At 35.9% G+C, this 15,303-nt stretch overlaps 1 pseudogene; it reads left to right on the top strand.

The window, feature by feature from the left end:
* Window positions 1-445: 445 nt before the first annotated feature.
* Window positions 446-5,619, top strand: LOC112763336 (respiratory burst oxidase homolog protein C-like; annotated as a pseudogene).
* The last annotated feature ends 9,684 nt before the right edge of the window (window positions 5,620-15,303 follow it).

Below are 15,303 nucleotides of genomic sequence, written 5' to 3'. Positions count from 1 at the left end.
TGCGTGTGTCGTTACTCGCTGGTTAGCTCCTTAGTTTCTTGTGTTCCTTCCATTTTTTGCAAGCTTCCTTTCCATCCTCTAAGTCATTCCTGCCCTATAAAAGCCTGAAAACACTTAGCACACAGATCACGATATCAAATGGTATAAAGGGAAATTAAAATACACAATTTAAAGGCTTAGGAAGCAAGTTTTCAACCATAGAACAAAATTGGGAAGGAATTGTAAAATCATGCAAATTGTGTGAATAAGTGTGCAAAGACTTGATGAAAACCACTCAATTTAGCATAAGATAAACCATAAAATTATCAGTGATCTCTCACCATTGATTTCATAGGTGGGACCAATAATAAATATGAAAGAGAAACTATTCAAGTATAGAAAATCACACTTTACTCTCTAAAGTGAAATTCAAACTTTAGAGGATCCAAATCCGTACAATTAATATATGATTACCTTACTGATATTAAAGTTTCTGGAAAAAGAGGCTGCAAGTACATTTGTTCTGCTGTTAACAAGGTACTCTCATCTCATGATTATCAGCTATCATATTCACATTAAAACATTATTTTACGTCAATAGATGCTATATTAATATTTCTAACATACATGCTTTAGGGTGAGGAGCAAAAAAAATTGGACGTGCTTTCTAATGAGGTGTTTGTAATCAGAAGTGGGCGTGCTGTAAGCCTCTCTATCTTTGTAACTGTTAAATGCTCTAAGTCTAATCTACCTATTACATATAAATTACTGCAATTTATTTTCTTTTCAGTGCCTTCTTGTTTCAGAAGAGCTTGAAGATGTTTTTTTTTTTTGAAGCCAAAACAACATGGAAAGTGAGTTCCGGAGCTTTAAAAATAACTAATACCCACTATTCACCATTTCCAAGTAACAATTTCCCTTTCCATTTTGCAGATACATTGTTATATTTGATCCTTTGAACGGATCCTCAAATATTGAATGCGGTGTTTCCTATTAGAACTGTATGAAATTGTCATCTCAAATATATAGTTGCTGCATTAAAAGTAATCACTAAAATTACAATGATACCTGCCATTTTCCCTATAAATCTTCGGCATTTATGTAGCGAAGGACAAAGATAAAGTTACACTTGATGTCTTGCAACCTGGGAACAAAATGTTAGCAACTAGTTACTACATGTATGATAACTCTTGCATGGTAAAACTAAACACCAATATGATGAATTGTTCATTTAATATAACTTTGTATTGAGAAAACTCTCGAATCGCAGTTCGTGATTAGCACAGGACATGGTGTAAATGGTTTCACACTTAATCCTTCCATTGGAAAGTTCATATTAACTCACCCAAACATCAAGGTTGGTACATGCATAATGTCATTCAAATTGGTAGATTAAGAGTTATTACATGTACACCTTCCAAATTTTTATCATCAATAGTCACTGGATTTTTTGTTATTTGATTTAATCCTAAACACTACAAGAAAAACACCCATTCAGCCACACTTTTTTTAAGCTACATTTGAAAAGCATAGCCTATTCTAAAAATAGGCTACGCTTTTTCGCATGGTGCCCTTTTATAAGAGAATAGGAAACACTATTGAGGCATCACTTTAAAAGTGTCTCCTTAGATATTTTAAATATCACTTATAAAGCATAGTCGTATCTAGATAGCTATAGATACATTTCTTACCCCCAAAAAGAGCGCTTTTAAAAAGTAACCCATTTGTTATCTTTTGGGTGCGCTTCAAAAGTGTTGCCTAATCTAGGTAGGACCAATTCCCTCTACACTTAGTATTTTTTTTCCTTTTCACCAAGACTATCACCAACACAACGTAACTTCGTGCCGCTTACCACCAACACCTTGATCTCACCAACACTTCATGCCTCTCATCATCAACCCCAAATACATTTTGCCGTCGCACCAACCACTCGAGAACCATCGGTGTCACCACTCCAGAACCACTGCTCACCACTCCTCTTCCCCCACTCACCGCTCCTCTTCCTCACTTGACGCTAACCACTCGAGAGCTATCAGTCGTCTTCGCTGCGTGCTCACATCGATCGTCAGCATCGTCCTCCCGTCGCTCACCACGTGGTGGAGAAGGTATATATTTAGAGGGTTAGGGTTTCGATTCTAGGATTTTCAATTTGGGGGTTTGGGTATGTTACAGCGCGAGTGAACTCTCGTACCTTTATTTCTCCTTTTGTTCCACTTGATTTTCTTTGGTGCTACTGTTGTTAAAACCGCTTCCATTAAAATGAAGCAGGTTTCTCAAGAACTCAAATGACTCGCTTCGATTTCTTCCAAACAAACAGCACCTTCTTCTTCTGATGCTGCTGCTGCTGCAAGAAGAGGACACTACGATAGGACTAAGTCCACGGCTTCGAGTTCTCTCATGGGACTTAAGTTCATCGCTAAGGGTGGCGGTGGTGGTGGTAGTGGCGGTGGCAGTGGTGCTGGGTGGCATGAAGTGGAGAAGCAGTTTGATGTTCTTAATGCTTCAACTGATGGATGGCTTCATCATTCTCTCTTTGGAAAATGCATAGGTAATAATTGAAATTGAAGAGTTCATAACAAATCTACATTATTTTTTTGTTGTTGCTTTCCAAGTGTTTGTGAAATTGTTTGTGTGTGTGTGTGAGTGAGTGAAATAAGGACTTGTTCTGAGTAGTTTTCTTTTAGGAAGTGTTTGGATAACTATGGTTTGGATTTGTTTAATTGTTTGTATGTAGGGATGAGCAAGGAATCTGAGGCATTTGCTGGTGTTCTTTTTGATTATTTGGCTAGGAGGAGGGATATTCACGGGAATTCAATTAACAAGGCTCAATTGAAGGACTTTTGGGACCAGATTCTGACCAGAGTTTTGATTCCAGGCTCAGAACCTTCTTTGGCATGTAACTAATTCATTACCTCTTAACTTAATTTTAGAACGAGGAAAAGAAATTGGTTGGTATTTATTTCCATCATTAAGTATGTTAACCTTCATTTGGAATAATACAAGGTTGATAAAGATGCAGATGGAAGAATCACCAAGGAAGAAATTAAAGAGGTTTATATGAATTTTCTTTTTAAATTCATCAACAGAAAAATTAGAATGAAGATAGTGAAGTAGTTTGTATCGACAATCTTTTTTCCTTTCCTAGCTTTGCATTTTGTTCCCAAGAGAGTAGGAGTTTCCTTGATCACAAATGATCAATTCTGTTTTCAGATCATCTACCTTAGTGCCACAACAAACAAACTCTCAAACATACAGCAGCAGGCTGAAGAATATGTAGCTTTGATCATGGAAGAACTAGACCCTGAAGAGATAGGATTTATCATGGTATTTACATCATCCTATTTCAGATTGTTTTGGTATAAAACTTATCAAAATTAAGTAATATTAGTCACTATTACAGTTTCACATACAGATAAGTACTTATATTTCAAATCATAAGTATGAAGTTGATTTATATTTAAGATGATGAGAGGGACTGATTTCACTTGTATTTAGGAAATTAGATCAAATCCATAAGAAAAATTTGACATAGACCAAAATCATAAATAGCTAACTCTAGAAGTGACTAGAAATTTATTTGAAAAGAAAAACAAAAACTCCATATTACTCATGTTAATCTCATTTATTTGGCCAATTGGTGATTATTATTACTGCTTCATCAGCTGGATAGCCTAGAGATGCTCTTATTGCATGGACCAAGTCATTCTACTAGAGGTGATAGTAACGTAGCAAGTACCTAAGCCAAATGCTAAGCTTGAAACTGAAGCCTACATATGAAGACAGTGCTGTTAGGAAGTGCTATACAAATACCAAGTACTTCATACAGGACAACTGGCAAAGAACTTGGGTTATGGCACTGTGGATTTGTCTGATGTTAGATTTATTTGCCTACAAATTCTTACACTGTAGAAGGAGAAAAGATGTATATCATGTTATAGGGTATTGTGTATGCATGGCCAAAGGTGCAGTTAAGACACTTAAATTGAACATGGCTATTATCTTGTTACCAGTTTGCCGGAACACTATTTATTTGGATGAGGAATAAGACCAAGCTTGGCATCATGGTTCCTTTTGATGACAACCTTAACTTCCACAAGGTAATATTTTTCACTTGCCCCAAATCTTTGTTGGGACTTGTGTGTTTTCACAAGTCAAATTGCCAAAAGGGTATAAAGAATATTTGGAGTGTTTCATGAATTAGAAGTGGCAAATTTGCTTCCCAAGGAACATATTTGTTTCTCAAGATTCCCTTGCTGAATAAATGTGTCACCATTTAAATAAATTTAGTAGTACAAGCAAAGTGAGGGTATATATGTTGTTGTTCTTGCAGGTGATAGCTGTAGCAGTAGCAATTGGTGTTGAAATACATGCAATTTTTCATCTTTCTTGCGACTTCCTTCGCCTCCTTCGTGCAAGCCCTCAAAAGTACAAGCCACACCTTGGTTCAGGAGAAACATGATTAAGCTTCCTAAACCACTCAACAATCTAACTGGCTTCAATGCATTTTGGTACTCACATAATCTTTTTGTCATTTTCTATGCCTCGTTGATTGTTCATGGAATCAAACTTTTCTTTACCAAAGAGTGGTACGAGAAAACGGTTAGTAACTTCAATCTCTTTTCCTTTGTATAAATTGCACTGACACCTTCCTGAGGTTAAAGTTAAATTATATACAATACTATTTTTTTAATGTTTGCATTGACTTTGTTAGTGTTGTGTTTATGAAAGAAATTAATACCACAGCTTACAATCTATAGAAATATTAAGTATTATATAACTTTAAATTGCACTAGAAATTCATTAAAAATTTAAAATATACTATTGCAAATATCAAAACAGAAAAGTATTGTGTGTATTATTGTCTAATGTCAAGACTAGAGAGAAGCCATCGCAATTTACCCTTTTCCTATTTAGAATAAATTATCATTTTTAATCATAAAAGATCTAAGTGCTGACAATTTTATGCAGTGTGGACAAACCTTACCTGAATTGCTTTGAAAGTTGTTTTATTTACTGCGCTTACTCTGATGGAAAGTAACTTTGAAATTCTGCTTCTTTATGTTGTGACGTCAATGTCAATAAGTTGCCACTGGTCATGTCTAGTTTGTATCAATCAGATGCATCTTGATCTGGTTTTCTGCAATTATCGCCTAAATTTTAATTAATTAGATTGACATTCTATTTGAATGTTCTCGTGGATGATAGTATCCTTAAATCATCCTTTTACTAGTTGGAGTTGTTGATAAATGTTGGTTTCAATGTAACCTTAGTGGCTCATGAAATGACAAGGAAAGAGATTAACTAATTTATTAAGATTTAAGGATGGCACTTGTTTATTACTTGTCAGTTAATGATAAAAAGGTCAATGTACTATAGAGAAAGCACTACTTATAGATGCTATTATAATGCATATCATTTTGTTGGCATAATGGTTCATACTAAAGTGACTTTGAGGATTATTTTTCTCTAATATGCTGTCTTATTGCTCATGACATGGAATATGATGAATCAGGAATCCACTATAAGTTCTGGCGTGGATTATTCTTTGGTTCCTTTTATTGTGATTTATGGACTTATCATGTATGATCATGCTATCACTTCATATTTTGATGGGTTTCTTATTGTGCAGGGTCTGATTTAGATAGTTTATTAAAGTAGAATAATGTAACATCTTTAGCCAAAACAATTGTTGGCTCAACACCTCTGAAGCAGAATCAAAAGCATGAAGGTAGTGCAAGAATTATTAAAAGCACACTCTCAAACAAGGAAATGCGCAAAAGTCAGTCAGCCAGGCCTCAATCGGAGCAGGCAATACCAACATCTAATCTACAAAAAGAAAGACAACCACCTCGCCCTGTACATGTGCAATTGATTTTGAAGAAATTTATTTTTAGAGAAATAATTTGTATTATTCCCAAATAGAAGATCTTATGGCTGCTAATTTATTATGCTACCAAATTTTGTTTTAGGATAATTTTTATTATTTAAAGAATATTGGATTGTATTATTGTCTATTATTTTTATTTTATAATATTTTACTAATTTAATTAAAATGATAGGATTATATATATAATTATATTATTAAATATTAGGTTTTAGAAAAAAATTTTATATATATATATATATATATATATTTACAGAAAATAAAAAAAATAATGAGGGACCTAAGGCTACACTTATATACAGTAGCTATAGTATACAAAAAAAAAGAGGGAACTAAGGCTACGCTTTATAAGTGATGCAATAGCATTGAAAAGCGTAGCCTATTCTAGAAAAATGAAAGCTGAAAAGCGTAGCCTTTGGTCCTGGACAGTATCACTTGAAAAGCGTAGCCTATTCCCAAACGCCAAAAGTATAGCCCTTGGTGCAGAAAAGCGTAGCCTTTGAGAATAGACAACGGCCGAATAGGAATCACCCCAAAAAGCGTAGCTGTAGCCCAAAAAGCGTAGCCGTAGCCTAAGGCATCATTTTTTCACTTTTGGCTACACTTTTCAAGTGTACCTGAATGGGTGTTTTTCTTGTAGTGCTTACTTGGCCATACATATATCCTCACCCTTACCTTAGCCCCATTACAACCTTGAAAAGACCTCATGATGTTTGCATTTGTACACTAAAATTTGTTGATTGGTTAGATGAAGAACAAGGTTTTAGAAAGCATGACTAGAGAAGAGTAGAGTGGATTAACCCTGGACACCTGAGAGATTAGAGAGCATATACACTTCCAGTGAGGGTTCAATGCTTGATTCTATGTTCCCTGCTTTCATGAGCCATCTTCTTACAAGTTTACTTACCTTTTATTGTGTGATTTGAATTAGTGGAATCTGATTTATGTTTGTCTTGGAGAACTTTTTTACTTTTAACCAAGTAGATAGAAACATCTTAACATATAGTTGAATTCACATACATAGGTTGCATCTCATGAGTCTTACTTTCCCCCATTCATTCCTTTTGTATCCTTGATCTTAGCATAAGGACATGCTAATGTTTAGTGGTTGATATTGGTGAGAGTGTTGAGGTGGTGTGGAGTATTGATGTTAGAATTGTGGTGGTTCTAACTGTGGTTCTTAAGGTTGTTCATGAGGCACATAGGAATTGTGGCATGGTGAGTATGGTTTAGGCTCATATGGAGGTGTTTGGTGGTAGAATGAGGCTTGAGGGTATTGTGGTTGAGGATAATATTGAAGATAGAGTTCATATGAATATGGTGGTTGAGGTTGGTAATCATTGCAAGGGCCACCGTCATCAATTGGTTGGTATGCACTATAAGATGAGTTATGATCATAATGGCACAGCGGAGGAGATTGCCATGAGGATTGACCATATGAATGCGGCTTCTCTTTCAAGTGATAATTCAACCTTTGGTGCACATCATCATTAAGATTGTCATTCTCTACAACATTGTAACAACCAAACTCCAAGCCAAAAGGGTGAGAATTCATAGAAAAGAGAGAAAATAAAAATAAAAGCTATCAAGAAACAAGAAAAAACACAATTCTAACTATTAACAAAAATAAGCAAACAACTAAAAAGCAAGCTATTTACATATTAACATATTCACAATAGCCAACAATATAACACCATTGCAAGTCTCTGGAAACGGCGCCAAAAACTTGATGGGAAGGATTAATGCCGGTTTAGAATTTTACACTAGGAAAGAGCTTCTTCGTTGATAGCATAGTCCAAACCGGCAATCAAATCCTCACATCAAAGTTTAAATAAAGATTGTCACAATACGAACCAATATAAAAAAAATTGAGAGTATTTAAACCTTGGGTCATTCTCTCTAAGAATTGCAATAGAGTGCTCAATTATTGGCTATGAGGGAATGGGGGTTGTGATGGCAATTTGCAAGAAAATTAAAAGGCAAGAAAGTAAAGAAGCATGCAAAGAATTAAACTCAAAACAATTAATCAAAGGAAAAAGAATTCAAATGACAAAAAGGGTTTCTTGATAAGGATTGAGATTAAAGGATTCCTATCCTAGTCATTGACCACAAACATGATAATTGTGAAGAATTAATCCCACTTAGTCAACCCTAACATCGAGGATAAGTCAAATAGGCATAATTGATCTCAATTTACAAATCCTAGCCAACTCACTAATTAACTTAGTGAAAGACTAGCGTTAGTGAAAACCAAACCAACTAACAATCCTAGTCACAATTAAGAATGGACATCAATGACTTAAGGTCACCTAAGTCATCAATTCTAAGCCAAAGTGTGAAAAACTACACTAAAACTAAGCCAAGCATTTTATCAAATACTTGGTGTGCATAAATGGAAAAGCATCATAAATTGAAAATATAATAAAATCTATAGCTACCAAATGTAAGAAATTAATAACAACTCAATTAAGCATCAAGAAAACATAAAACATCAAATTGTATTAAAGAAAATTGAAATTAACAAGAGGGTTCATCAACTAAAAATGGCAAAAATGAGAAATTAACAAGAGAAACTAAGAGAATTAAAACAATAGAGCATGGAAATATAAATGAAACTACACTAAAACAAGAATTAAAGAGTGAAATTAAGGAAAAATTAAACTAACAACCCTATATTTTAGAGAGAAGAGGGAGCTTCTCTCTCAGGAAAATAACCTAAAACATGATACTAAACTACTCTAATTGCTCCCCCTCCCCTTTGTTCCTTCTTTAATTTGGCTTGAAATAGCTTCAGAAATGAATTGGATTGGGCTTTGGAAGCCCAGAAATCACTGCCCACATTTTGCATTAAGTGAAGTCACGTGCTTGCATCTGTGCATATGCACGAACACTTGTGCGTACGCATCGTCGCATAGAGTTATAACTATGCGTACGCATGCCTGACCATGCGTACACATCATTGCATGAACTTCCAACCCTGCGCACGCATCACTGTACGTGCGCACAAATCTTAAAAGCTCCAAAATCTATTTCTTAATGAATTCTCCACTTTTGCATGCTTTTTCCTCACTTTTTCTATCCATATTTACCTTGTAAGCCTGAAATCACTCAACAAACACATCAAAGCATTGAATATGATTAAAGTGTATAAAATTTAGCAATTAAGGGCCTAAAAAGTATGTTTTCACTCTTAAGAACAATTTAGGAAGAATTCACAAAACTATGCTATTTTAGTGTATAAATGTAGGAAAAGTCAATAAAATCCACTCAATTAAAGCAAATAAATACCATGAAATGTAGATTTATCAAGTATCAAGTTAACTAAGTAGTTAGTAGAGTTTAGTTAGTTTAATTTTCTATTTTGGTGGATTTAGGTAGTTAGGATAGGTTAGAATAGGTTAGATTAGGCTTTGAGATTGTTGAAAAATGTTAGATTATTGAGTAGTGTGCTGATTCCTACTACTGAAATTGTTTGAAAAATGTTTGACTGTATTAGAATGATTGAGCTGTTTCTATGTTACCTTAATAACGATTGAAAACATTAATAAGTTCAGAAAGGTTGATGGATATTTGGTTTGGATGGAACCCTTTAAGGGTGGCTAAATTTAAAATTTAGGGGAGACTCTGTCAAAATTTATTGTAAGTTTTATAATAAAATAAAAAAAGTTAAAATTATGTTTTCAAAATTAGAATTAACATTTCCTGTATTTTGGTTCATATATATTTGTCTGTCATTATTTAATTTGTTCATTTATTTTATTGCTTGGTTGATATATTAATTTGTAATCTAAGTCATTGGATCTTGAGGTGACACTGGCAGAGACCTTCAAGTATACCCATACTTTAAAGGTGATGAGCGGATATTTTATACGCTTTTTGGCATCATTTTCATATTGTTTTAGTTATGTTATGTTTAAGTTTCGTTATATTTTCATAGGTTTTAGTGCAAAATTTACATTTTTGGATTCTACTTTGAGTTGTTGTATTTTCTGATGATTTCAGGTAAATTCTGGCTGAAATTGAGGAGTTTTGGCAAAGTCCGATTCAGAGGCAAGGAAAGCGTAGTAGATGCTGTCAGATTCTGACCCCCATGCACTCAAACAAACATTTCTGGAGCTATAGAGGTCCGAATGATGCACTCTTGACAGCATTGAAAAGCTAACGTCCAGAGCTTTCCAGTAATATATAATAGTCTATACTTTTCTTTGAAGGCGCCTGCCCATATTGGGCATTGAATGCCCAAGAACTACCCGCTTTCTGGCGTTCGACGCCCCAAAGGAACTCAAGCCAGCGGTGAACGCCCAAACACCCCCTTTGTGGCGTTCAATGCCCACCAAGATGCACAAGGCAGCGTGAATCAACCCTCTAATGGGATTTCAATGCCCATTCCTCAAGTTGGACGCCAAGCTCAGCCCAAGTACTCAACCAAAGTAGGTCCGAGAGTGGACTTTCGCACCTTTAGTCTAGTCTATCATACTTTTTTACTTCTTAGTTATTAGGTTATTATATATAGAACAAAGATCACCTTTGTAAAATACCTTTTGATCTTTGCCCCTTTGCACGTTTTACTATTACTTTCTGTAAGCTATGAGCTACTAAACCTCCTAAGTTAAGGTTAGGAGCTCTGCTAATTCTCGTGGATTAATAATATTACTATTTCTATTTCAATATCTCTAATTCTATTCTCTTATGCATTCTCGTTCTTCATCTCATGAATTAAGGATGAACCATGACATTCATCCTTGTTCTACTTGGGCTCCGTGCGAGTCCTAACCCAGAAAGCATTGAGCTAAAGCTAGAGATTGCATTGCGGATTCCAAGAGCGTACCTAGGAAACTTTGGTTATGTGACATAAAATCCCATTGACCGTGGGTTACTGAGGTCTCTGTGGCGTTAAGGCTAGAGTCAGAAAGCAGGATTCCCTGATCCGGAAGATCTGTCATTGTTTGTGGCATTTTGAGTAGGATCGCGAAGGGGAGTGGATTGCTTAGGGTTTCACCTTCGGCCATAATGGGAAGCCATGAGTTAACTTGATGAGAGGACATGAGTTGCTCAGATATGGTGGACTGCTATGGTTTATAAGAGATTAACTTGATGAGAGGACATGAGTTAATCCTGTACGACTACCATTGAAGGAATCATTCGTTATTGAAGTAGATAGTAAGAAAAGTTAATCCGGAAGGAATACGCATCTCTGAAGCCTTAACTGAACACCTATTACTGTTATCACACCAACCTGGTATTTCGTTCTTTACTATTTTATTTCTGCTTTCAACCAAACAACCATCCTTTCTAATCGCCTGATATGACCTACAAGATAGCCATTGTTTGCTCAATCCGACAATCTCCGTGGGATTCGACCCTCACTTACCTGAGGTATTACTTGGATGACCCGGTGCACTTGCCGGTTCATCTGTGCAAAACTTGTGGAGTTCAATTTCGCGCACCAAGTTTTTGGTGCCGTTGCCGGGGATTGTTCGAGTTTGACAAACTACCGGACAATCTTGTTGCTTAGATTAGGTACTTTTGAAGGTTTAATTGCTCTTTTACGTGTGTTTCTTGTTTTTTTTTTTCAAAAAATTTTCAAAACCTTTTCGTTTCTTTATTAATCTTTGTCTTATGTTTGAGTCTTGTGTCAGTTTTTAAGTTTGGTATCCCGTCTGTGTTCATCTTTTTCTTTAAAATTTTCGAAACTGTTCTTATTTTCCCTCTGGATATTCGAATTATTCTTGGTAATTTTTCTTGTTTGATTTTAAAAATTTTTAGTTTGGTGTCTGTTAGTTGTTTTTCCTTCAATTTTCAAAAACTAGTGTCAGTTGATCTTAAATTTTTAAGTTTGGTGTCTTTTAGTTGTTTTTCTTTTTTTCCTTCTTTAAAAATTCGAAAATCCAAAAAAATAATACTTTGATCTTTATTCAAATTTTCAAAATCCTAGCTATCTTTTCTTATCTTGGTTTAAAAATTTTAAATTTAAATTCTAATTTCAAATCTTATCTTTTCAAATCTTCATCATTATCTTTTGTTTATCTTTCTTTAAATTTCAAATATATTATCTTATCTTATTTTAGTTTCGAATTTCAAAATCAAATCTTTTTCAAATTTCAAAATCTTTTTCAAATCTTTATCATATCTTTTTACTTTAAATCTTCAAAAGTTTAAATTTCAAATTCTTATCTTTTGAAATCTTTATCTTATCTTTCTTTTTAAATTTTAAAACTTACTTATCTTATCTTCTTTTTAAATCTAAAACTTTTAAATTTTAATTCTCTACTTTCTTTTAAAATTGAATTTCAAAATCAAATCTTCTATTTTTATTTCTTGTTGGTTAGTTAGTTACTTGTTTTACCTTAGTCTCTTTCTATTTTCTTTCTCTTTCTTCTTTTTCAAGACCTCCTAACTACTTTCTCTTTCTTCTTTTTCGAAAATTTCATCTCTCTTTCCCTCTCTATTTTCAAAAATATCTCCTCTTTTCTCTCTATTGATTTTTGAAAACTATCCTTATGAAAGGACATCTTCTTTTCTTTTCCTCTTGACCTATCTCTCTAACAAAGGACCTCTATACTCTGACATAGAGAATCCCTTCTTCTTCTTTTCTTGCATTCTTTCTTTTTGTTTATGAGCAGGAACAGGGATAAAGAACCTCTCTTTGATCTTGATCCTGAACCTGAGAGGACTCTAAGGAGGCGTTTACAACAAGTTAGAGCACAACACTCTGGAGGAAACCTCACAGAGCTTTTCGAACAAGAAGCTGAGAATACAAACATGGCAGCCAATCCTAATGATAGGGGAGACGCAAGGAAGGTCCAAGGTGACATTACTGCACCCACTTCTGATTTTTATGAGCACAGGATCTCTATACCTGCCATTAGTGCAAATAATTTTGAGCTGAAGCCTCAACTGGTCACTCTAGTTCAACAGAATTGCCAGTTTCATAGACTTTCATAGGAAGATCCCAATAGATTCATCTCTGATTTCTTGCAGATCTGTGATACTGTGAAGACTAATGGAGTAGATCCAAAGTATTACAAGCTTATGCTTTTCTCCTTTGCTGTAAGAGACAGAGCTAGATTTTGGCTGGATTCCCAACCCAAGGAAAGCCTAGACTCTTGGAAAAAGGTGGTCAATGCATTTTTGACCAAGTTCTTTCCACCTCAGAAGTTGAGCAAGCTTAGGGTGGAAGTTCAAACCTTCAGACAGAAAGAGGGTGAATCCCTTTATGAAGCCTAGGAGAGGTACAAGCAACTGATCAGAAGGTGCCCTCCTAACATGATTTCAGATTGGACCATGCTAGATATCTTCTATGATGGTCTTTCTGAGATGTCCAAAATGGCATTGGACCACTCTGCTGGTGGATCACTCCACTTGAAGAAAATGCCTAAAGAGGCACAGGAACTCATTGACATGGTTGCAAACAACCAATTCATATACACTTCTAAGAGGAACCCTGTGAACAATGGGGTAGCTCAGAAGAGGGGAGTCCTGGAGGTTGACACTCTGAATGCTATATTGGCTCAAAAAACGATCCTGACCCAACAGGTTAACATGATCTCTCAGCATCTGATTAGATTGTAGGCTGCAGTTGGTAGCACTCAAGAAGCCTCCTATGAAAGAGATGCCTATGATCCAGATCTACCCATGATAGAGGAGGTTAACTATATGGGAAATTCCTCAGGGAATCCCAATAATGAGCCTTATGCAAACACCTACAACCCATCATGGAGAAATCATCCCAACCTTTCAAGGAGGGATCAACAGAAGCCTCAGCAAGGTTTCAATAACAGCCAAGGTAGAAGAAACCAAAATAAGTTCAATAACAGACCATTCCCATCTTCTCAGTAACAGATGGTGACTTCTAAGCAGAGCCTCTTTGACTTAGCCACTATAGCCTCTAATCTCTCTAAAACCACTCACAGTTTCATTACTAAAACAAGATTTTCCATTAGGAATCTGGAGGTATTGATTGGTCAGCTGAGTAAAAGGATCCCTGAGATCCTTCTAACACTCTTCTAAGTAACACTGAAGTGCAAAGCCCTCAGTATGAAAACTGAGGCCGAATCTGAAGAGGACCTTCTGGTGTTGAACACCAGCAAGGGAATAGCTGGGCGTTCAATGCCTAAAGAGGAGCAAATTCTGGCGTTAAATGCCACAATGGGAGAGGATGAGCGTTCAACACCCACTAAGGACCCCCTTGTGGAAGAACTAAAAGGAACCAAGACTCATGAGGAGACTATAGAGGTTTCCTTGAATGCCTTGTTGCAGATTATAGACTCTGAAGATCATTCCTCCTCTGATGAGAAAGAGGAAACTACAGAAGAGCAAGTTGCTCGGTACGTAGGAATTCTGATGAAGTTGAATGCCAAATTATTTGTAACAGAGACATTAGAGGATGAACCTCCAGTGCTCATCAAGGAACTCAATGCCTTGGTTAAGCAAAATCTACCTCAAAAGCTACCGGATCCCAGACACTTCCTAATCCCGTGCACCATAGGGACAATTACCTTTGAGAAGGCTTTATGCGACCTATTGTCAAGCATAAACCTCATACCTCTCTCTGTAATGGAGAGGCTGGGAATTTTGGAGGTACAAGCTGCAAAGATCTTATTAGAGATGGCAGACAAGTCACTGAAAAGGCATATGGTCTAGTAAAAGATGTCTTAGTAAAGGTTGAAAACCTTTACATCCCTGCAGATTTTATAATCTTAGATACTGGAGAGGACGAGGATGAATCCATCATGCTTGGAAGACCTTTCCTGACCACTGCCAATGCCATAATTGATGTGGCAAAGGAAGAGCTCATTCTGCAGTTATGAGAAGATCATATCTTGTTCAAGATGCCTAAACCTAACTCCCTTCCTAAAGGAGAGACAACTGTACAACACTTATTGTTCTAACCCTCTCTCCCAATGCAGAGCTTTACAGAGCCCCCAAACACCAAATCTAAGTTTGGTGTTGAGAAGCCATCATCAAGAACTAAGAATAAAGGCACTAAGAAGAAGGTGCCTAAAGGCTGGAGGGATAAGAAAATCCCCACTGAAGGTCTCTAACCTGCCATGAGAGTTGTCTTCACAGACAACCCAATCATTCCACACAGTGTGAACAAGATCCTATCTCTAGAACACGTGGAGTTCATCCATGAGAGCACAGGAAGGAAGTTCACTGTAAGGGGTGAAATTTTGAGCCCCTATCCATCCCCGTAAAAGAGCAAACCATCAAGCTACTGACGTTAAAGAAGCGCTTGTTGGGAGGCAACCCAACCATAATTAAAGTATTTCTGTGTTCTTTAAGTTTATTTCTATTTGAGTCAGATTAGTTTATTTCCATAGTTATTTCATTTGCTTTCTAATGTTTGTGATCATGTACAGTGCTTAGAACAGAAACAAAAACAGTCAGAACTGAAAATAGAACACCCTGGAGTGAACCCCTTGTTGGCGTTGAACGCCA

Source organism: Arachis hypogaea, chromosome 17, assembly GCF_003086295.3.
Source record: "Arachis hypogaea cultivar Tifrunner chromosome 17, arahy.Tifrunner.gnm2.J5K5, whole genome shotgun sequence".
Classification (NCBI taxonomy): Eukaryota; Viridiplantae; Streptophyta; class Magnoliopsida; order Fabales; family Fabaceae; genus Arachis; species Arachis hypogaea.
The sequence above is the reverse complement of the archived record's forward strand: the minus strand, read 5'-3'. Positions and strand labels throughout refer to the sequence as shown.